Source organism: Triturus cristatus, chromosome 4_1 (genome assembly GCF_964204655.1).
Source record: "Triturus cristatus chromosome 4_1, aTriCri1.1, whole genome shotgun sequence".
NCBI lineage: Eukaryota > Metazoa > Chordata > Amphibia > Caudata > Salamandridae > Triturus > Triturus cristatus.
This window is the reverse complement of record NC_140585.1, coordinates 130,952-154,761: the sequence shown is the minus strand read 5'-3', so window position 1 is coordinate 154,761 and position 23,810 is coordinate 130,952. Positions and strand designations below refer to the sequence as shown.

Sequence of the window (23,810 nt, the reverse complement as noted above, 5' to 3'; positions counted from 1 at the left end):
CTAGGTGTAGGAAGAGGCTGCAATAGTCCCTGGGGTCGTAGGTGATATGACTTCATCTTGGCACAGATTTCGCAGGCCATAATCCACTCCTTGATATCCTGTCGAAGAGAATGCCACCAGAATTGCCTATTTATGCGATCCACTGTCTTTTCCACCCCATTATGTCCTGCACAAGGTAGTTTGTGGCACCAGTGGAACACTTGTTTTCTCAATTTCACGGTAGGTATCAGAAGGCGATTTCGATTCATCGGGTAACCATTCTTGACTGGCCATTAAGTGTGGCTTCTCAACCATGTTCTCCACGAGAAGGTGTTAAGTCCCCTGAGGACGTCTCTAAGGAAGGTGTCAGGTTGCATTGCACAAAGCACCTTCAGGGGGTGTATGATGGGATGTTCAATGGGATTACCTGGTTCCTTTGTTGTCGTTTGTCGGGTGAGAGCATCGGCCTTTCTGTTCTCTGCTCCTGGTCTATATGTAATTATGAACTGATATTCCGAAAAGAATAACATCCATCTAAGTTGACGAGGGGTAAGTTGCCTAGCGGCTGACATGAACTGCAGGTTTCTGTGGTCAGTATATACAGTGACAACATGCTTGGCACCCATTAACAAGTGTCTCCACTCCATGAATGCGTTCTTGATGGCTAAGAGCTCTTTTTCAGCAATACTGTAGTTTCTTTCAGCTTCGTTTAATTTTTTCAACATATATGCCACCGGATGGAGCTGTCCCGTCGTAGAGTGTCTCTGTGATAATACGGCTCCCAAAGCCACATCGGAGGCATCGGCTTCCACAATGTATGGTTTGTCTGGGTCTGGATGAGTCAGGATAGGGGCAGATACGAAGGCTGTTTTCAGGGCGATAAATGCCTCTTGGGCTTCGTTGTTCCACTCAAACTTCTGTGCCTTTCTTAACAACTTGGTAATGGGGGCGACCAGTCTTGAGAACTGGTGAATGAACCTCCGGTAGAAATTCGCGAATCCGATGAAACACTGCACATCTCGCACATTCCGGGGAGGAGGCCAATCTTTTACTGCAGTGATCTTCCTTTCCGCCATTTCCTGTCCTGATGGCGTGAGCATTACTCCCAAGAATTCCACGGTGGTGACGTGAAACTCACATTTGCTCAGTTTGCAGAACAGGTGGTGTTTCTGGAGGATCTGTAGCACTGACTGAACATGTTGTATGTGTATATGCTCATTCTCTGAGTAGATGAGGATATCATCGATGTAGACCACGACGTAATGGTCTAGGATCTCTCGCAAAACGTCATTTAGAAAATATTGGAATGCCGCAGGGGCGTTACACAGCCCGAAAGGCATGACCAAATATTCATATAACCCGTACCTGGTCTTGAACGCTGTCTTCCACTCGTCGCCCCTTCTCATACGAACCAAGTGGTAGGCTCCCTTGAGGTCCAATTTCGTGTAAATCTGTGCCTTTTTTACTTGTTCAAGTAATACTGGTATTAGTCGTAAGGGGTAACGGTTCTTCACTGTAGTTGCATTCAATGCTCTAAAGTCTATACAGGCGCGGAGCTCGCCGTTAGCTTTTGGTATGAAGAACAGTGGGGACGCCGCAGGTGACTTTGATGGTCGAATGAACCCCAATCCCAGATATTTATCCAAGTAGGCTCTGAGGTGGTGATTTTCGGGCTCCGTTAATGCATATATTCTCCCACTCGGCATCACTGCCCCTGGGACAAGGTCGATTTGACAGTCGTACTGCCTATGGGGCGTTCACACTTCTGCTTGAACATCGTTGAAGACCTCAACATAGTCCCTGTACACATACGGTAGCTGTATGTCCTTCTCAGCTGCTGTGGCTATGCTCGCCCCAAGGCCAAGGCGGTGGCAGGTCCTTCTGCTACTGATTGACAATATTCTGAACAGTACGGTGAGTTCATCTGCACTGTCTTAGTCATCCAATCGATGTCAGGGTTGTGTTTGCACAACCATGGTAAACCCAGAATGATTCCGTACTGAGGGGCATGGTTTATATTGAAGGTTATGCGTTCTCTGTGGTTGTCTCCGTATTGATCCCCCAAGTCTTCTGAAGTATACCCTATGGGGCCAGTAACAAGTTTCCTTCCATCTACAGTATATACTTCTTCCGGCGTGTCCCTTGGTACCAGACGTATACCTCTGCGTTTGGCTTCTCCTATATCCATAAAGATACCTGTGGCACCTGAATCAATCATGGCAAAAGCAGGTACCCACTGGGTTTGAAGAAACAGTTGTATATCGATAAATAAATGCCCCTGAGTATTAGGGTCACTATCCCATAGGGAAGGGAGGTGTGTTAGACTCCAAGAAACCCCTTCTTCTTTCTTTGAGTCTACTAGTTTTCCGAAACTGAATCCACTGTTGCTGTAACCTTTCTGTTGCCGCGAAAGCGGCTGGCCTTGGGTTTCACTGGGCACTCTTGGACGAAATGGCCTTTTTTGCCCCAGTCTAAACATAAGCCTTGTTTCTGCCAGACTTCCTTTTCCGCTGGTGTTAATGCTGCTCTTATGGTGCTTACGTCCATAGGCTCTACCCCCGACGCGCTATGTGCCTCTGCGGTTCTTTGCCTCTCGACTGGCGGCAGGCCTCTTTCCTTCCGTTTGTGTTCACCTTTTCTCTCGCTTAACCTGTGGTCAAGTCGTAGTACCAGATTAATCAAGTCTTCACAGGTAGTGGGCTGTGGATCTATTTGGGCTATTACATCCTTAAGCTCATCCCTTAACCCCTGGTGGAAGAGTGAAGCTTGTTTGGCCTCTGGCCACTTAGTTTCTGCAACTAGGCGTCTGAAGGTATTCAAATATACTAACAGGTCTTTGTTGCCCTGTCTCAGTTCTAATAATTCCCTGTCTGCTGTGAATGATTCAGCTCGCCTATCAAAGACCTTCAAAAATTCTGCTCTAAAGGCCTCCCAATCATAGAGAAGCGGATCATCCCTGTTTACTAAGGGCACTGCCCATTGTAACGCATCCCCAGCCAAATAAGAAATAAGAAAGGCTAATCTCGCCTGATTGGTGGGGAAAGATTTCTGTTTACACGAAAAATGGAGTATAACTTGAGTCAGGAAAACCTGGACCTTACTTGATTCACCATAAAATCGTTCTGGGGTGGCTAGCGGGATAGAAACAGGCATTTCCACTACTATGGCATTGGTAGGTGCTGCTGCCTGTACCCCCACGTTAAATGGGTTTCTCTACATCCCTTCTACCCTAGCTCTTAAGTCAGCTGTTTCCTGGCGGGATGCAGCCAGCACAGCTCGTACTGTAGTAAGTACAGCCAGTACATCTTCTAGAGTGGCCATACCCGCACAACCCGACCAGGAGGACAATAATTCTTGGGTCGGAAATTCTGTCAGCTTGGAATGTCCTCAGGATCGGGTTGATGCTCAGGAGGGTCCACCTCTTGATATCCCCTAGCCTTGATGGCCGTAATGGCCAAGGTCAAAGGGAGGATCAAGTGAGGGAAGGAAAGGATGGGTACAGCAGGGAGGGAGACCTGTAATGACAACAACAATAGTAAATATCGTATGGTGCTTTCTAACTAACTTTACCAGTATAAAGCACCCTCAACCCCTCCCCAGACCATGTACCTGTAACAAAAATAAAAAGGACCCTTCTGAGTTCAGAACCTTTTATCTAGTTTGCGTTTAGCGGTATTAGCATTAATCGCTCCGTTAGGTCTGCAATGAGGGAAACATAGAAAATACCAATCATTGTACACATGACACCGATTCACAAGACAAAGACCTATACTCGCATATCATGAAAACATATATGAGTAGCTCCTAAACCTACCCTCTATAAGACTCCACTACACTTCACAGGGATAAAGCGTAGTCCCATACCGCTCCGTGTACCCTTGTTAAATCGAGCCAGAAAAAACAAGTAGAATCTGAAGGGTTATTGCTGCATACACACTGCGAGTCATGTACATAAGTAATGTTTATCATTAGGTTCTGCGATTCAGCCAAGAATAGGTTATGTCACCAACAATTCCTGATGTAGACAATAAGACGAAAGACACGGAGCCCCAGTCCAATTTCCAGCGTTTGGTGTTGAACAGCACCCTTACCCTACTGATACGACGGCTGGACTCTCTTGCCTGCAGGACGAAGAATTTCCGACGCTCTCGCGGGGGCCACCATTTCCTATATGGGCGGTTCCGCGCTGCGTCATGCGTACGTTTCAGGTTTCATGGGAATTGTAGTCCGCGGCAGCGCTTCCGTTTTCACGCGCCGCGGACCAAACTACGAAATGGCCTTCGTGTTGCCGGCAATAGCGCGCTCGAGGCTGCGTTCATGACAGTGGTCCTGACACCCCAAATCCAGACTATACTCTTTATTCCATTCTGCACAGTCTCTGAGTGCCTTAAGTGCTTTCTCTACTCACCCCCAATTGTACCTATGATCCAGCACACAGATTATTTAGGTGGGGTAATATCATAACCATGACGAGCACATTATGACCCTTAAGTGGATGCCCCCTGCATGGGACTCTGCCTGTATCGTAATCCTCGCGACCTTTATGAGGGCAACCACCGCAGGGCCCTGATGGGTGTACGAAACCAAGTAGGCTTCTGGAGGACAATTCCAATAGGCCCCATAGGCAAGTTCGCCCTGGAAAAATGTTTCATTTATACCCACCTCCTATATTACTTTACAAATCTTCTATTTGTATCACCTCGTTCTTACTTTAAAGAGCTGGATGCACTCCGTGTTCACTCATTTGGGGGACTGGACATCAGCGAGTTACCTTGGACAAGATGCAGCTACCGAAGGATCGGGGAGGCACTAGGCGCCATCCTTCGAGGAATAGTTCCTGGTGGCACAGCTCCAATGGCTGTCTCACTCGATGCTACCTCGGGGAGGCCTGCACGGATACCGGGCCCCAGTAGCTGCCGGCAATCCGCCGCCTGTTTCTACTGGGAGCCCAGCCCGTCTCTACCTATTCCATACAGGTGGCGATGGCAAAGGGTAGTATAGCTAACATAGATCGTCTCTCCCTGAACCCTCCGCTCTATACTCCTTTGCTGTCCCTGGTCAGCTTGCCTTGGAGTCAGGGCTATTATACAGCAAGGGCCCAGCACGCCTTGACCAATGGCTCGCTACTAGAGGTGGAGGCTCTATTCTCCGAGATCCAGCTTCTCCCCGTCACTCACCTGGCTGAAGAGAGCAGGCTTCCTCTGGGGCAGTTCCTCCTTCACAGGCAACTTATATTCTCCTGCCAGTATCTCTGGGAACTATTCGGGTGTGAACCAATGACACACGCAGTGCTTCAGGCCATGCTGACCATGGGATCAGGTCACCATCTTATCACGTGGCTGTACAAAGCCATACGGGAATTGGCGGCCGCATCGCACAACACACTTCGCCAAAAATGGGAGTCAGAGTTCAACATTACTGGGGTGCAATCCACGCTGCGCTGCAGGGAGTCACAGGTCTCACAGACATATACACTTGGGAAGCCTGCTTGCTAGGAGTTATCAAGCCCCAGCTGTTAGCCAAGCAGGCAATCACACTACACTGGCGAACACCAGTTGGTCCTCCAGTGAACGCATGGATTGGAGCAGCATGCAAATGGGGTGCTGCAGAGGCAGAAGCCCTTCGGTACAAGGAGGTGCGTCAGATGCGTTGATGCCTCATCTCCCCACATTCGGCTATCTTGCTCACGCACTTCCGCAGGCTACTGACAAAGATTCTGAGCCCGCAGTAATAGCGCCCGCTGGAGGTACCAAGGTGGGCACCTTTCCCAGCAGAATTGACTAACCCCAGCCCTCCATGAGTGCGGCCCTGCCCAGGCCCCTATTATTCTCACTAGTGTCCAACATCCAGAGATCCCATTGCCTCGCTACCTGTGCCTAGACCCGCGCTCCCTACTACCATCACACCACTAGAACCCCACCCATCCCCCCCTTACCATCCCTCCCAGAATTCGCTTCCAGTTAACAGTTTATTTTCATTCGTTGGTGGGATAACTCAGTGCAGCACTTATCACAACATTTAACTTAAAGCTCCTAGACTTGCTTCTTGTCACTGCCTGTTGTTTAATGCATTTACACCTTTAGCCTAAAACTGCATATTCCATGTAATGGCACTTTGGTGCATATGCTATCATTTGTATTGCTATTGTATTATTGAAAAACCCAATAAAAACTATTTAAAAAAAGACTGCTTAGCAGACTTTTGATGTCGCCTATTGCTAGGTTTACTCATGCGGTGTTCTCATGAGATCCATTTCCCTGCTCCATCCATCAATAGTCATTTTTATATCCATTTGAGCTACGACATATGAATGGTCCCGGACGTGCCCATCTGTAGTAGCGGGTACATTCTTACTTTGGGTAGCTCAACTGGTTTATCCCTAACATGGCGCTCCCATCTTCTTAGGCTCCGGCATGTAAGGGAGGTTTCACTTGGCACCTCCTCCTCCATTTCTGATGCAAACTTCAGCTATAGCCATGTCCTCTGGTTCCAAGGATCCCTCCTCCGGGCAAGGTCTATCTTACCAGATTTTTCCCTCAGTCCAGTGGGCTAGCAGGTGACTGAATGGCAGCGCAAAGATCTCCCCTTACACTATCTCCCTTGGGTTTAGTTTATCTATCCCTTGAGTTTGGGTGGAGCAGGGTACGTCTTCGCAGCTGCTCTCCCTTGTGCATGTGCAAAGGTGTCATCTTCCTATGTCTTGGTTGGGTCAGCACCAGCCTACCTTGGTCTCCTATTTCCCAGTCAGCCTATCTTTTATGTTGAATATTTTGTAAGTCTCGGATACCAGCCACAAGCCTCTATTTAAATGTTTTCCTCTGATTCTTCTTCGATGAGTACCCTCTTCCTACGGATGCTATCTTCATGTGGTGGGCACACTGCTCTGTTTTCTTGCTGTGCTTCCTGGATGCAAGCTTTTTCTCTCTCTACCTTGATGCACAAATGTGAATCCATTCGGGCAGGGTTCCCTTCCTTTGGCTGTAGTAAGGTTCAAGGTACCAACTAGCTCCTATCTGGTTCACCAGAATGTTTCTTGAACATAAAATATCTTGGAAAAATAAGAGACAAGAGGTGTTTGGCAAGCAAGAAACAGTTTGTTTAATGAAAAGGTACAGCCAGGAGAACTGTTACAAAGGGTCTGAGGACTGTCTCAACTTATAGTCGATCTGACATGGGTTTTTATACAATTCATTGAGTGCCATAAAATAGTTCCAGCGATCCTTATTTGGTAAGGAATGTGAATCTCTGTCTTTGGAGCCATAAATTAATGTATTCGATGAGGAATCCAGGTGAGCTTCGACCTTGCGTGGACACAATGCGGCCAGTGGGAAACATGTCCTGATGTCCTGCATGAGTATCGTGTGATCACTGCCTGTACAGTGTCCTCTTTGGCTATGTATTTCAAACTTCATTAGGCATCTGACTTTATGGTGATTTGGGAATACGCATACCCCTCCGGCTATGTGTGCTTTATTGGGGCCAATCTCCCCGGACCATTGTGGTGTTGCTGTGCATATCTATGGGACTGATCTGTGGTTTCCTGTTCACATGTTTGTCTGCCAGCTACATGCCACCCTATGAGTCACCTCTGGCATGGGTCTCAGCTGCTGCCTAACTATATATTTCTGAGTCAGGGTTGATGTGGATTTCACATCAGTTGAATTTGTCAATAAAGATGCAATTTCATTTTTGTACATTGTCACAAGGTCACCGATCTCCCACAGGACACCGACCCGGATAAACCAGATGAAAACCCGTTACCAACACATGCTATGCCCTTTCTTCTTTTACAGATGTTTCATCTATTCACAGCTTCCTCCGTGCAGAACGAATATATCAGAGGGTTCTTTAGGAGGAGGATGATGTCCTAGAATCCATACGTGTCCCCAACCAACTGCATCCAATGACTAGCTGATGCGGAAGTCAAAGGCCGGAACCTCCCAGGGACTGTGCATTGCGAGAGGGCTCGAGAGGTCGCCACCGGTTTCACTGAAGGAGACTCGCAGTACAGAAGGGCTCTACGGCCAAGACCGGGAGCTTGGTTCCTGCATATAGGACCCGACTTCCAGAAAGACAACAGCGTTACACATTGCCGCAGTGAGAGGAGACAAGACAAACCAAAGACCCCATGCAGAAGCCAGCCACGTTCCAGGAGGAGCATGGCTCACACAGGTACGAGACCATTTAAGGGGTTTAGGCGGGAGGCGGGTGTCTAACGCTACTTGAGTTACCTTGGGGTAAAATACCTGAGTCAAAGACTGTGATACTGGTGAAGGTTATTTTAAGGTGTAGACATCCGGTCACTACTCTCCCTGTGTTCCACTCCAGGCGTTGAAAGGTCACTGACTCTGGTCTCCCTATTTCTGCATTTGTTTTCTGAGGCACTTAACAACGAGCACTCCAAGGAGAGACCACGCGTTGCCTGTCAAGAGACAGAATCAAGACTGGCAGATTTCTTTTCTGTATTCTCTACATGTGTCTTGCTCTGCCTTTCAGATAATACAGAATCTCCTACACGGTGGCTCAAACACAGTGAAGCAAAACGTAAAACACAACACCTAGAAAAGAGTTTTATTTTACCAAATGCAAAGACTCTCTTTTTAGAATAAGGCTTGGGGTTTATTCATGCAATTCTCTCTAACAGAAAGACTTTCCCAAATGCAAATGCATATAGAGATATATATTTATATGCAAGCAACAATAAAACACTTGGTAAATGCAACAGTTAATTGCATGAATAATACTAATGAATAAACAAGCAGCAAATAATATGATATAAGACTCAAGCAAATATACTGGATGTCCTGCAAAAGATCGGAAATATATATATACACTAGATACATCAAATAATTACTTTGGATGTGCAATCTGACTCATTTACACATCACAAAGAAAACACCTCAAATGATCAAAGCCATTGGCCACACATCACAATGGCAATAATCAAAACTCAACACCTCAAATGACCACAGCCACTGGAACCATGCATCACAATGGCACTAGTCATAAACAAGCCACCTCACCCAAATCGTTCACTCGACATCCTTGCCAATTCTAGCTGGGGGGCCCGTTCAAAGCTGGGCTTGGACTCTCGACCGGGACTCAGTTTCCGTTTGTCTTACAGCAGTACGTCTACTCTGTAAGTGAGCTCCCAACTCAGCCATCAACAAACCTCAGCTTTATAGTCTCAAAACACACACTAGAAGGTTCGAGAGTCTTCCTCTCTGCACAAGGAAACTTACTGGAACTGGCCAGCTTCCAGGCAAGCATTCATGGCAGGAAGGAATTCCCACGTCCCCTCTACATTCTCGCATGTTCCAGCCTTTATCTTGACGAAGCTCACAAAAACCTTCCAGGGTACATTAAACAATCTTTCACAAAACAATCCTTGAACGTGATTAACCCAATCAACTGGCAAGCGTGTCTGTGCTTAATAGTTCTTCCCAGTGTACAACACAGTGCACATTTGTGCACCACTGCTTATAGCTTCACATACTTCATCTCTCAATGTACATTTGTGCACCACTGCTCATAACACTGCACTTCGAGACCAAAAAGTACATACCACACCTCTCTCTCTCTCTCTCTCTCGTGCTTTTAAATGCACATCCCACACGTTCTGTTCTTGGCAAGGCTGACCTACTCCGTCACAGCTCCCACTGAAGGACTGCAAGATTACAAGAAAGAAGCCTTTACGAGAAACAAGGCATATGCAGGAGGTAGTACATTCAGGCTAGGATAAAATAACACACCAATGTCAATTTTAATAATGGTAGTCAAAGGTCATCACGTGGTGTCAGACCACAAAAGTGCCTCTAGCACTACAACATGGTGCAATCAACTAGCAAGAAGGGAAAGAATCTTTTTGAACTATCTCCTTATTTTGAGCCAACTTCCTACATACATGAATGTATTGTAAGTCATATATATTCACATTGAATTTCCCAAAATTAACAAGTGATGGAGGACTGTTATTGCATCATGATGTGATATTCTATAAAGAGGAAACAGATCCACTGAAACACTCTCTTACATACATAGAAAAAGGTACTTGACCTCACAAGCTATGCTCGAGGGGGCCTGTTAAGCCTATTCTCAGGTGATGATTAACACTGGATTTTGACGCAAGGTTTTGGGCAGAACCAGTCAGAGAAGGTGACGAGATGCACTGAACTGGCATGAAGTGCAACATAGCCACAAAGAAAAGTTGATTAATCAAGTCAAACCTAAATCTTGGCCATAAAAATGCGTCAAACATCAGGCAATTAAAACAGCTGCACAGTCTTTGGGGTTTCCAGGTTATGGAGATGGTTCAAGGTTAATGATCCGAACCAACGCACAGAACGTGGGGTGAGAACAAGCAGTGTATGGGAGTTCATACGGGCAGTACAAACATGAAACTTGTGACAACCAAGCTATACCACAGCAGGTTCAAAGGTTGATCAGCAATTCAACCCATATCTCAATTATCCAGGTGGAGAGATGGAATACCAATTAAGGCAGATCAAGGTGCAGGAATCTCAGGTTTTGGTCTCTCTGTGCCTACACTGTAGCCGTACAGCGAGGAAAAACAACTGTTCATAGTATAAAAATGTACATGAAGAATAAGACCTCTGAACCATTTAACAGCAAAGTACATTTCAGTGCAATGTGGTGGTAAACACAACAATATCAGGTGAAAGGAAGAGAAGGGAAAATATAAAAGCAAGTCATGATAACATGTTTAACAACAAGGGGAAATTACCTGATCCTACTACTTCAGTATCAAATCACTGCTACAAGAGGCCCTCAGGAGGCGAGAGATGCAGCAAGTCCAGGAAAATAACTTCAAGATATTCGTTGCCGCTCCTCCGTCAAACGAACACATTGGATGAGTGCTCTGGTGTTTGCGCAGGAATCCCCCCATTCACTCTAATAACAGCCCAAGTGCCCGCGTCCACTTTAGCTTTACTACAAAAATGAAACACTCCGGTCGAGATGGCTGCCTCGAGGGCTATTCACAAAGGTATCTTACACCTGCGAGTACTCTACACATGCAAGGATGCTCTCTGAGACTTACTGTGCTACTTCTAGCTATTCAACATTACGAGCGTCAACATACTAAAACATGCAGACCTGCGCGGCTCTACGCCATTAAACTGAGGTGGGGCAAACATTTTCAAATGCAACTTACTACAGCTAAAGTTGAGCAATAGAAAGTGCAGCCCCACACATAGCCAACCAATGATAATGCAAAACCCTCCCTTAGAAAATACTGGAGACAGAGACTTAAAAATAGAACCCAATAGGAAATTAAGATAAATTTAAAATATTTATTTAGCCTGCATATAAATTCAATTTTGTTTTACAAAATAACAAAAATAATTTCTTCATGATAAAAATGTTAAACTTTTAATTTAAAAAATATTATAACTATTAAGAAAATCATTTCAAATAATTATATACATAACTTTTTGTAAGGCAGTGTCCTCTCTAAACAGATATGTGTAAGGCAGTTTAGATATTCCGAGTACATAACAAAAAAAACACAATTTCATTTTCCATGTGATTTTTTATAACAAATCTTTAAAGACATTTTTATTTAACGCATTAAAAATTTATTAAATATTTAATTCAAATACAACTTACAAGTATTTTAGCATTTTGCATTTTGTTCTAAATTTGAAGTACATAAAATTAATTTACATTGATATTAAACATTAAAATATTTCATTTTTTTCAAGTTTAATACACTTTTTACATTTTTCCTATGTTTTTACAGAGAGAGCTCCACCCAAGTTGAATATATTAAAATTTTTATCTTTTCTTCAGCTTGAATTATAAGTTTCACACCTAAAGTAACATTTGCATTATGTATTAAGAACTATTAAATGAGTTGTAGAGAGAGTAATTATACTTTACGAAGAACAGAAGGCAAGGGGAACATGGCGGCAGGTTGATGCTGGTCGCAGGGAGCTCCGGGGATTCATCCTGCTTGTCTCAGACATTCCACTATCTACTACTGCTGGAGACCTACCTACATTACCCTCCTCTAGACCGTTCTCCCACCAGATCCTCACCTCTTTCTGGCCCAAAAACTCTTAAAGGCTGTTGTTAACTTAATTTTTCTGATTAATTCATCTGAATCCTCTCCCCTCTTTAAGATTGTGCATCTCATTATTCCATATAACCTTCAACTTGGCGAGGAACTTAAACTTAACAGAGGCTCCCAGAGCTCTTAGCACCTCCATTTTCAGGCCCACATTAGGCCTTACTCGATTTCCAGATCCCCTGGTTTGCTTTTCAGTTTAAAAAGGTTAGATCTTCAGCTAGGAAGCTCAATGAGAGGCGGCTGGACCATATGTATTCTGCTATGTTGACATCCCTGAGTGCTGGGAATCTTTTTATATAATTTGGAGAGCCTACATTTTCTAAGTATGTAAGGGAGTAAAGTCCCTTTGGCAGCACTCAATGGTAGGGTGCAGTAAATGAAGGCTCCTGGGATCCACTGCTCTACAGTCTCAGCTCCCATTTAGGACTCTCCTTGGACTCCTACGTGGTTGAGGGATGAACTCAGTCTCCAACTACAAAAGGTAAACCCTAGTACCTGGGAGGATCTGAAGTCGAGACACACCTTTATTGCAGGGTAGAACCTCCAGTTGTTAACGGCAAGGGAAATCTCGAAGTTGAAATATCTGCAGCTTTGTTCACGGTGGTCAGCTCAGATACTAACAAAAATTGAGCCATGGGAACACAAAACACTCTTAAATGCGGATAAATGGATTAAAAAGGAAGTATCTTTGTGGTACTGGGGCATGATAGCTGCAGAGGACAAGAAGAATATAGACCCACACCGGATATGGGAGAAAGACCTGTTGCAGCTGGCTGTGGCAGACCTCTGGAAGTATCTAGAAATTTTCTTGATAAAACAGTTAAGTCTGCACCGCTGAAGCAAAACCATCTCTTCACTCTCCACAGAGCCTATTGGACACCCCAGAGAATGGCTAAGTTCTCCCAAGTGGCCCAAGGTTGGAAGAGATGCAGTATGACGGGAGCAGACAACAAGCATAAGTTCATGGATTGTCCTATGCTGGAACGTTACTGGATAAAAGTAGGTGATTATGTAGAGGAACTCACGGGCTGTGAAGTAAAGATAAGACACTCTCTGATATCCCTTGGTGTAGACATGGTATTGATTAACCTCAATGAGCACCAAAACATTTCTCTGGTTCTGCCGTCTGAACTAGACTGTTTCAAGTCAGTGAGGCGCATGAGTCAACTAGACCCAGCGTATAACAATAAAGAGGCAGGAAAGCTTAGGTCTCCTTTTGTAACCTGGCAAGCGAACCCTATTAGTCCAACGATTACACCATAACTTTGCTGAGTTGATGCCGGACTGTATAGTGCATAATACTATTCAGCAAGACACGCAGTCGCATCTACGGTAAGGAGTATCTTAGTCCATCGACTAGGTAAACTAGTGACTGACGGTAGAATGAGGACAAAAAAGATAATTTATACTTTTCTAAAAATGAAAGTAATATGAGTGTATATTTTTTTAAAATCTCGAAATAATAAAATGCTTTCTTTTTTAGCTATTTTTGCCATTAAATTACATTTATTTAGATTTTTCTCTACTTTACAATACTTAATGTACGATTATTTCCTATGGGATTTTATTTGACGTCCCTACCTCCATTATTATTTAGGGAGGGTGTTTCAGTTCCAACAGATGGCCATGTTTGATTTTGGAGTTACTCCGGCTAGAAGCTGGATTACATTTAAGACTGTTTTAGGTACATTGTGGCTGTAGCACCTTTAGAAGTGTGTCTTGTAAATTGAAATGGGCTTCCTCCTTTGTGGGCGAGTACTTGTCCTCCCATAAACGCCTCCCTTAGCCTCTCACCTTCATTCATAAGTATTTTCCATTTTACAACCACATTCCTCTGTCCCTCCTACATTTACTACTAAAAGGTATTCTAAAGTGTGGAAACTGGGCAGTCAAGGCAGACAACTCCAACCAGAAAAAGATGGGAGAGGCGGAACACGTCCGCACGTAGGTTTGTGCATCGCATTTTGATGTATTTTAGTCGTAATATTGTAATTCATGAATAGGCCTGATTACCTGTGAGACGCTCTTGGATGTATCTGATGTGATTCTAAAGCTCGTGAGACTGTCCCCAGCAGATGGGAAGCAGGTTCCATTTGTAGAAAAAAGGAAATGATAAGAGGTCACTCGCGTGGATCTTTGTAATACGAGGCTGTGTCTCCTCAGAACAGGGGTGTTTAGGACTATTTATTGTGGGGTCAAGAAAGGTTTGCATAGGGTTGGCCCTGTCTGTAGTTGCACAAAGACTAGAGAATGATGTGGCGGGATGTTGCTGAGATTAACGACCAGTTGTTTTATCACCTTTAGTTTTCTCAATGATTAGCACTTGGTGGCACAGGCAGTAACAGATGTTGGGCCTATACAGACCTACAACAAAGGAAGCCTCTTCTGCAGCTCCCTGGTGAGGCTCATTAAGGCTCTAAACAGTTTGAGGTTACTTGCATTCCCGATCATAGGGGCGTGGCCTCAAAGTTCAGAATCAATTCGACCTTGTGGGTTGGAGCCAAAGCTTATTAACACACAGGGAGCAAAAGACACAGGATGGAATGAGGCCACAAATAGTCACAAAGAAATAAGGCTAATTCAAGCATTTCCATCCCTCGCTGTATTGATATCTTTGTGGCTGCTTCATGTGAATGTTCTGCGATATTGAAACATCCTCCCCGGGGTTGACACTGAGCACCTTTTACTCTCCCACATTGTATCTCTCATGTAGAGAGGTTGCATTTATAACTGAAGTTTTGGTCACATTTAGAGCACTGATAATTTTCTTTCTCGCTGTGGGTTCTCTCATGTGGTATCAAACTGAATCTCCAGCAGACACCTCTCTGGCATTTACAACAATAACAAGGTTTTGTCTAGTGTGAGTTCTCTCATGTTGAGCAAGACTAGATTTGTGGCTGAAGCTTTTCTGGCATTCAGAGCACTGATAAGGTTTTTCCCCAGTGTAGATTCTCTGGTGTTGAATGAGATGGACCTTACAAACAAAGCTTTTTTTAGCACTCTGAGCACTGATAAGGTTTGTCCCCAGTGTGTGTTTTCTTATGTTGAGTGAGATGACATTTCTGACTGAACATTTTCTGGCATTCAGTGCACTGATAAGGTCTTTCACCATTGTGAGTTCTCTTATGTTGAGCAAAACTAGATTTCCAGATGAAGCTTTTTTGGCATTCAGAGCACTGATAAGGTTTGTCCCCTGTGTGTGTTTTCTTATGTTGAGTGAGATTTCTTTTCTGACTGAAGCTTTTCTGGCATTCTCTGCACTGATAAGGCCTTTCACCAGTGTGAGCTCTCTCATGTTTAATGAAACTGGCCTTACAACTAAACCGTTTTAGGCACTTTGAGCACTGATAAGGTTTGTACCCAGTGTGTGTTATCTCATGCTTAGTGAGATAACTTTTCCGACTGAAGCTTTTCTGGCATTCAGTGCACCGATACGTTTTTTGCCCAGTGTGGATTCCCTCATGTTTAATAAGACTGGCATTACAACTGAAACTTTTTGGGCACTTTGAGCACTGGTAAGGTTTGTACCCAGTGTGTGTTTTCTTATGCTCAGTGAGATTACCTTTCTGACTGTAGCTTTTCTGGCATTCGGTGCACTTATAAGGTCTTTCACCAGTGTGAGTTCTCTCATGTTGAGCAAGACTAGACTCCCGGTTGAAGCTTTTCAGGCATTCAGTGCACTGATAAGGTTTTTGCCCAGTGTGGATTATCTCATGTCGATTGAGATTTCCTTTACAACTGAAACGTTTTTGGCACTCTGAGCACTGATAAGTTTTGTAGCCAGTGTGTGTTATCTTATGTCGAGTGAGATGACTTCTCTGACTGAACCTTTTCTGGCACTCTGAGCACTGATAGGGTTTTAGCCCAGTGTGTGTTCTCTCATGTTGAATGAGACAGTCTTGCCGACTAAAGCTTTTCTGGCACTCTGAGCACTGATAAGGACTTAGCCCAGTGTGGATTTTCTCATGAGAAATTAGACTGACCTTATGACTAAAGCTTATTTGGCACTCTGAGCACTGATAAGGTTTGTACCCACTGTGAATCCATTCATGTCGTGTGAGATTACCTTTCTGACTGAAGCTTTTCTGGCATTCAGTGCACTGATACGGTTTTAGCCCAGTGTGGATTGTCACATGTTGAATGAGAGAGGATTTGTGAGTGAAGCATTTCTGGCATTCAGGACACTGATAGGTTTTTTGTCCAGTGTGAGTTCTCTCGTGTTTAGTGGGGTGGGATTGATAACTAAAGCTGTTCTCACATCCATTACTCTTATTCGAGTTATGTGAGTCTCCATGTTGGGTTTGCTCCTGGACACCAGCCATGTTAAGACTGAATCTGATTCCAGAGTCTGTATTCGTATATGTTACACTCAGCATTAACTTCTAAAATACACTGCAGATGCTCTTCTTAACATTTGTATTTAACTAATTATAGCTTTTATCTGGAGATTATTTTCCTACTTTTAAAGGCAGCCTGTCTAGCCTGTTTTATAAGCTTTCACCAAGATGCCCCTTGTATTTAGTGAGATGGATTCAACTTCTCCAAGTGATGCCTGGGTGAGTTCTCTCAAGTTGAATTAAACTCATTTTGTGACTCCAGTTTATCAGATTCGATTTAGAAGTTTTAAAAGCCCTGATAAGGTCTTTGGGGTTTAGTGTTTGCCGTTTAAGTATATTTGTTCATACAAGTAGTGACAGGTGATTAGGGCATGTCAGGATGGTTTTATGAATTAGCAATACATAGCACTGTCCCCTTCTAAACTTTGTGCCAGGACATGCTTTGCCACTCTAGTAGCTAAGGCAGGTACATGATCGACTTTGGCGGTCCGGGACACTTTGAAACTACTCTGATCAACCCAAGAGACAGAGTTGGTGGTGGATAATGTTTCGATATTGGAAATGATAATCCAGCGTCTTTGCTGTAATAAGAAAGAGCATTTATAATTTTTTTTTTTTTAACAAATTCTTCTCTCTCACAATCACTTGAGACGTAGACAAAAGCTCGCTCTTTTAAACTGCGGTAATTTGACTTTCTGACAATTCTGTCACATTACATGCACGGATACTGTTGTTTGGGAGGGGTTTGGGTCTCCAAGGCATTTCTGATAAACCATCAGACAGAATTTACAACATTGATTATTCTCAAATGCACTGTGTGGGCATCAATTGTAGCCAATGTTCTTTGTTCAACCAATCTTGAAATGTTTCTTTTAAGTGAAAATATTTTTACAATTAGTAGATGCAGATTTTTAATTCACCTCTTAATTCCATTCATATTTCAGAGGCTCTTCAATATCAGTAACTGACTCTTCGTAAACATTAATCGTCATTTTTCTTTAAATATTAGACAACTTTCACATTCAGCAGTTTCTTCCGCTCCAAATTCATCACCATTCCTGGCACTTAGAATATGTTTCTCCTCTAGAACTCGACAATGTGTTAACTTTCCTTGAAATAAACCTTTTTCTTGTGTTTCACTAAATTAAAACCTTCTTTTATCTGTTCATGCTTCAGTCACCTGGAGAAATAGAGTTAGATATTGTAAATCAACACAAAGAACAAATATTTATGACTTTGTACTTTGCAGAAAGAAAGCATTTATAGAAGCAAGAAAGGAAATCAGTTTGAGTTGCATTTCTCATAGTGATGAAACAGATCTGGGACACAATGTAGAAAGGGAGCTTGGACCCACTGGAACTCAAGGATGTGAAAGCAAAACAAGTGAATATTTAAGAAAGAATCACAAGTTAGACATATATTCCGACACGGATTATCAGACGCAGCCAACATATTTGTAATACTTGTAAGAATTATCAAATGCTATTTATTCCACTGCACACTGGGAGTGTTCATTTATTCTTTTTTTCCAGTGATCTATGAAAGGGCATTTAATTGAACAAGGGAATTGGCCTGTTGTAATCACTGCTTCAAATGCCACCATAGACTGAGGCCGTGTCCAGTTAGCTCAGTGGAATTCACCATTTCAAATTGGGGGATGATAAGGACTTACCTGGTGGCCCAGAACTCATCACACTCCTCCGACAGGGCCCGGGCACTGCAACACCTGACAAAGGAAACACATCACACCATTAAAGGAAACCAAAAAGGGCGAGAAAAGAAAAAACACAAAACAAACAGAGGAACGAAAGAAAAAATAGACTATCTTCCACTCCCACCACAAGTACCCAACACAATCCCTGAAGTGGCAGAGAAGACAGAAAAGGGCAGGATGGGAGGACGTAAAGAGGTGGAAGTCAGATCCAGAGAGAAAAGATGCAGAAAGACCAGACAGAGAGGGGATAGTATCACATGGTGTAGAGAAGGAGACAAATGCACCAATAGTAAATGAACTGCTGGGCAAACAGGAGGCAAGTGCTCACAGCCCAGTGCATCCTGCCCTGATAAGGAACCTGACCTAGACTAGGTGCCCAACATGTTTCATCAGGTTATTATCGGAAGTCTGTGAGAAAGTGGCTCTGTATATACTGTTCCCAAATAGGTACAGGGTGTACAGAGTCCACAGTCCCCAGAGGCTTGGCAGAGGCTAAAGTTAGATATAACCTTACTCTCTAAAGTGGTAGCCTGGTCGAGCAGTAAGGCAGTATCAGAGGACAGTGTAAAGCATTTGTTGTACACACTCAGTCAGCAAATAGTCTCACACACTCAATAACTGAACTCTAGGCCAATGGTTTATATATAAAAAATATATGCTTGTTTTATTTTAGAACCAACAATAGGTATTAAAATATACTTTCTCAGAATAAGATGCTTTATATAAATACTTTTGCAATATGCAATTGACTTTTGTAAACAGTTACAAGTGGTTGCAATAGGCAACACTATTTTAAACACAATAATGCATTGAATTCAATGGAAGTTTCAAGTTATTTGCAACAGATTACTTCAGCACTTAGAATCAAGTGATAAAAGTCGACTTAATTACTGTGATGATTTTTAAATAATATTTAGCTATTTTAAAAGTTGACAATTAGAAAATATTTCATAGAAAACAGTCAATGATTCCCTATGGAAGAAAATTCAAGTTGCAGGTACAGTATGTTCTCGTTACTTTTGTAATCCAGTACTGGGTACCTAGACTCAGTACTGAGACCTTTATCCAAAACAGGTAAGTAGTTACGCTTTCAGATATAATACGATTTTTAAAGAATATTTAAAGATTGCAGAAATTGACAGAAGAAATTTCACAGAAAAACAGTCAATGATTTCCTATGGGAGAAAAGAGTCAGTGCTGGGCACCAAGATCCTAAGAGCAGGTGAGTATTTTCGTTTTCGTTACTCGGCTGATTTTTGGTGAATATTTTAAGATTTGAAAAGTCCACACTTAGAAGAAATTTCAGGAAAAAGCCAGTCAATGTTACCCTATGAAGGAAATAAAGTTATCGGTTTAAAGGTAAGTACTTGACTGGCAGAGTTGAAGTTCTGGGCATAGACTCAGGGGTCCCCCAGGGTCAGGTCGGTACAGTTGGTTCACCCTCAGCGGCACTAGGGCGGCCGGGTGCAGAGAGAGTTAGGCCCAATGTTATCCTATGAGGGATAGGGGGGCCTTGGTTGGTGGCTGCTGACTAGCAAGCCACGCAGCTGTGGGAACTGGGCTCCTGGTCACTTACTCAGGGCAAGTGGGGAAGTAGATAGGTGTAGAGGTTACACTGCCAGGGCCACTCGGGCGGCTGGATGCAGGGTGCTTTTGAGCCTTTGGGCGCTCAATTGATTTCAATGGGAAATCTCCGGTTTAGAAAAAGACTGCAAGCTCGGGGACGAGGATTCTTCAGGTGCCACCACCACTTCAAGAGGTAAGTTGGGTAGTTGGAGGATAGGTAGGTACCCCGGGATTGGGTACAGGGGGCCGCGGGGTGCCGTGTGCAGGGGTGCCTTTTGGTGTCGGGAAATCTTACCCTCTGTTGATCGCGGTAGGGGGGGCACCTTGTTCGGAGGCTGCAGGCTTCTTCATAAGGGTCGAGGGAGGTCCTTGGGTGCCAGACTCGGGGTCACAGTCGCCGTGGGGTCGTCCTCGTGGTCTTTGTTCACTCCGGCACCGGCCAGGCTTGGCTGGTGCAGAGTGTGCTGGGTTCGCGGTTCCGGGCTGATGCCAGGGATTAGAAGTAGGTTTTGAGTAGAGCCTCTACTCATGGGAGTCCCAGGGGCTTAGAGTTTGAAGGGTAGCCAGGTCCTCCGGGGTTTGTGAGGTTGCTGGCCACAAGAGATGCCGGGTTGGAGCAGGAGCAGGTTCGAGGGTCGACAGGCCGGTAGGGCTGGGGCCAAAGCAGTTGGTGTCTTCCTCTCCTTAGCAGCTGCAGGGCAGGTCTTCTTTCTTCTAGCTCTTCTTTGTATTTCGGAATCTGGAATCTGGGGAAGGAAGGTTCAGGGTGCCCCTAAATACTAGACTTAGGGGCGTTACAGGTAGGTGCAGGGCAAGGACCAATGGGTCCCTGTCCTGGGGTGGGTACACCCCCTATCCTGCCTCTCTCCTGTGGGAGGGGGGCAGTGGCCTAGTCCTGATTGGGTAGGGCTTCCCATCTTCAAGATGGCGAGAGCCCGGGGATGTGCTTCACCTCACCTCGCCCACCTGAGGGGTGGGGTTGGCAGGCTGGCACATCCCCTGTCCTTATTTGGGGTTTCCGGCCAAGCTTCCTGCCAGAGTGGGGGGTTGCAGTGGCCTGGGGAAGCTCACAGAGGCGGCATGCCTTTGAAGCTTCCTCCTGCCCATCCTGGGGGAGGAGATTTAGCACCTCGCCCAGGATGTGCATTGTTGCAGGCCCAGGAGAGCAGGGGCTCTCCTACCCAGGGGTCCAGCAACATGTCTGCTGTGTGGCAGCCTAGACAGCCTCGGAACAGACGTGGATTGTAGGTTAGGTTTTAGGGGGCATCTCTAAGATGCCCTCTGGGGTGCTTGGTACATTAAATCCCACACTGGCATCAGTGTGGGTTTAATGTGCTGAGAAGTTTGATACCAAACTTCTCAGTGTTCAGTGCTGCCTTTATGGTGCTGTGGAGTTCGTGTTTGACGAGCTCTCAGCACCATGTACTCTTAAATGGCAGCACTGCCCAGGAATGGACCTGGGTACTGTAGGGGCACAGGGCTCCTGCTCCTGTGCCCACACCATGGGCATAGGGCACCCAGCTAGAGGGGTGGCTGAAGTATGCCATGGCAGTGTAGGTGATGGGCATGGCACACAGGGATGTGTGCCATGTCGATTCTTTGTTTTGTCTTGCACCCAGACACCCAGCCTGCAAGGGCAGTGTGTTTGTGTTAGGGTACAGGGCCTCTAAGTGTGGCACAATGAGTGCTGCAGCCCTTAGAGGCCTTTCCTGGTCAAAAGGACCTGGGTACCTAGGGTACCATTTACCAGGGGCTGACATGTGGCCAGGGTTTGCCAATTTGGGTTTTGTGTTTTTAGGGAAGGAACATAGGCCCTGGGCACCTGATTGGCAGGAGTCCAGGGTACACCCAGTCAAAGTACATTCAGCAATTCAGCATAAAAGTGGGGGCATACCATGCAAGAAAGATGGCACTTTCTCACAAAGTCTGATAGCAACAAGAATAGTGTACGGAGGGAGTCAAATACTGAAGTTGGAGAGACATAAACTGAGATCGAGAGAGTGAAAAGAGAAAGAATAAACAGGAAACTAGGAAACTTAGGGTGCTAGGAAACACTACCTGACAGTTATTTGTTTCTTCCTCCAAGGGTGTCAGCCTCACCTCGCAGCATTGCCTGATCATTCCAGAATACCTTGAAAGGAAGTAAAGAGAAGGTTTTACATCAGACGACAATCACACTTTATCCCATCTTATAAATTACTGTCCTGAAATAGCAAAACAAAATGAACTGTTGTTCTCTGAAAACCATTGTGAAGCAACTATGGTTATGAATATCCAGACCATGATCTATGATCCCACTGCTGGGAAAAGTCCCGGTGCATGTGGAGCGCACCCACAGTCTCAGAGAACAGACCCCAACAACTCAGACCCTACTTCATAACTCCCATCTGTCCATTTACAGTTCATGAAACTTGCGAAGCAGAACAATCTGGTTCACAAACGGCATGCTAAAGTCCTTCTACATAATTCTGCCCACAGTCCATAAGTCAGTCAACCACACTCTTAGATTTATACAAACATGCTCTCTGAGAAACAGCAACTCAAGGTCAAGCTGATGCAGCGTGGGAACACTGAGAAACGGAAAGCAACAAGGCATCAATGTGTTGCCGCTTTTTATTTATAAATTATCTAAAGGGATGATGTGGAGTCTTGTGAGCCCCAAAGGATGGCGACTCAAGAGCTGGAATTTGGACTCAAACCTTCGTAGGACAAAGCTTAGAACATTGGAATGTTGAGATCTCCATTGAACACAAGGAGCAGCAGCCTCCAAAACCAGATACAGGCCCGCTGCTCTCAACATTAAAGTGTCTTCATACACGGCCTCTCTCTTTCCCCTGCCTCTCCGAAATATATGGATTGGGCAGAGAAAAGCAAAAGATAGTGCCTGTGCAGTCGGGCCCCAGGAGCCTTCCACCCTTCTTCCCGTAGCTCGCAGTGTCAATGGCGTCTCGGAAGGTGGGGGGGGGGGGGATTACTGCTCAGCCCCTGCATCTCCCTGGCTCACCTGAACAACAAAAAGAAGTTTAGTCGAGCCCAGGGAGAACAAGGTGTGGACTTCAGCCCCTTTCATAGCTACTGCTGTTAATGTTCAATAATTAACCACCGCGGCAGTGCATGCAGCTCCTAACTGTTGAACATTCACATCAACAGCTGTCAAACAAAGGTTTCTCAACCCCCTCGGTCTCGGTCCCCTTTGTTTTATTAATTAACACATTCTGCCCTCCTTAGTCAAATGATGTAATGGACCTATAGTCCTCCGCAGCAGGCTATACCAGCCATTAAAGGACCGCTCCCTAGTGAAAGGCCTTTGCCTTTGGAGCGGTAAGGCCATATTAAAGATTTAAAATATTTACAGTAGTCAGAAACATGGTTTCAAAGAAATAATCATTATAGTATTTGCAAGAGGATCACATAGGGTATATCAATAGACAGACCAACACAACAACTGTCTGCTAAGAAATGGAAAAAGGTTCTTCTATAACATCAAATAGCAAATTAACAGAGTCTGCTTAGTTAAAATGAAAGGAATGTTCTTAAGTAGAAAAATTAGGGGTGGGGTGTAAACTCCACTCCGCCTGCAGATTTCACAGAGTTTTGCCTCTCCACGTGGCCGAGTATACTGGCACCCATCTTTACTTTTCAGGTGATTTCAAGACAAGGAGGCCCACTGATGTGTCCAAAGCAAGGCGGCCCAGGTCGCTGATACTTGCACCATATCTATTTTTGTGAATAGGACTTTTTTTGCATTTGTTGCAGTGCACAGCCCCTCGGCCCCCAGCTCAGGTACATGTGCCTCAAATGTTATGGTTCCGCACAATACCAATCAGGTTCATTTTTAGGGTGGGAGTTTTCAGTGACAGATGGGCAGAGGGGATGGCCAGTGTGTGGGAGCCCCGTACCTCTTGCTGCGCATCCCAGCCAACCAGAAAGTCCATTTAGGATCACATGCCTCAGAGATCCCAGACAAAGAAGGTTTCACCTCCTCCCTTTTCCCTTGAGTCTACCCTATCTCACCTTGCAATATCCCAACAAAACTAGAGAAGGGGGGCAGCTGGCACTTGAGTGGACTGTGCAGCACCAGGGTTTATGGGCAGGACCCTTTAACTCACTCGGTGTGTAGCTG

General features: G+C 44.8%; 1 pseudogene; it reads right to left on the bottom strand.

Moving 5' to 3' along the window:
* The window catches only part of LOC146839245 (uncharacterized), a 113,670-nt pseudogene extending 97,089 nt beyond the window's left edge, over positions 1 to 16,581 (bottom strand).
* Positions 16,582 to 23,810: the final 7,229 nt, after the last annotated feature.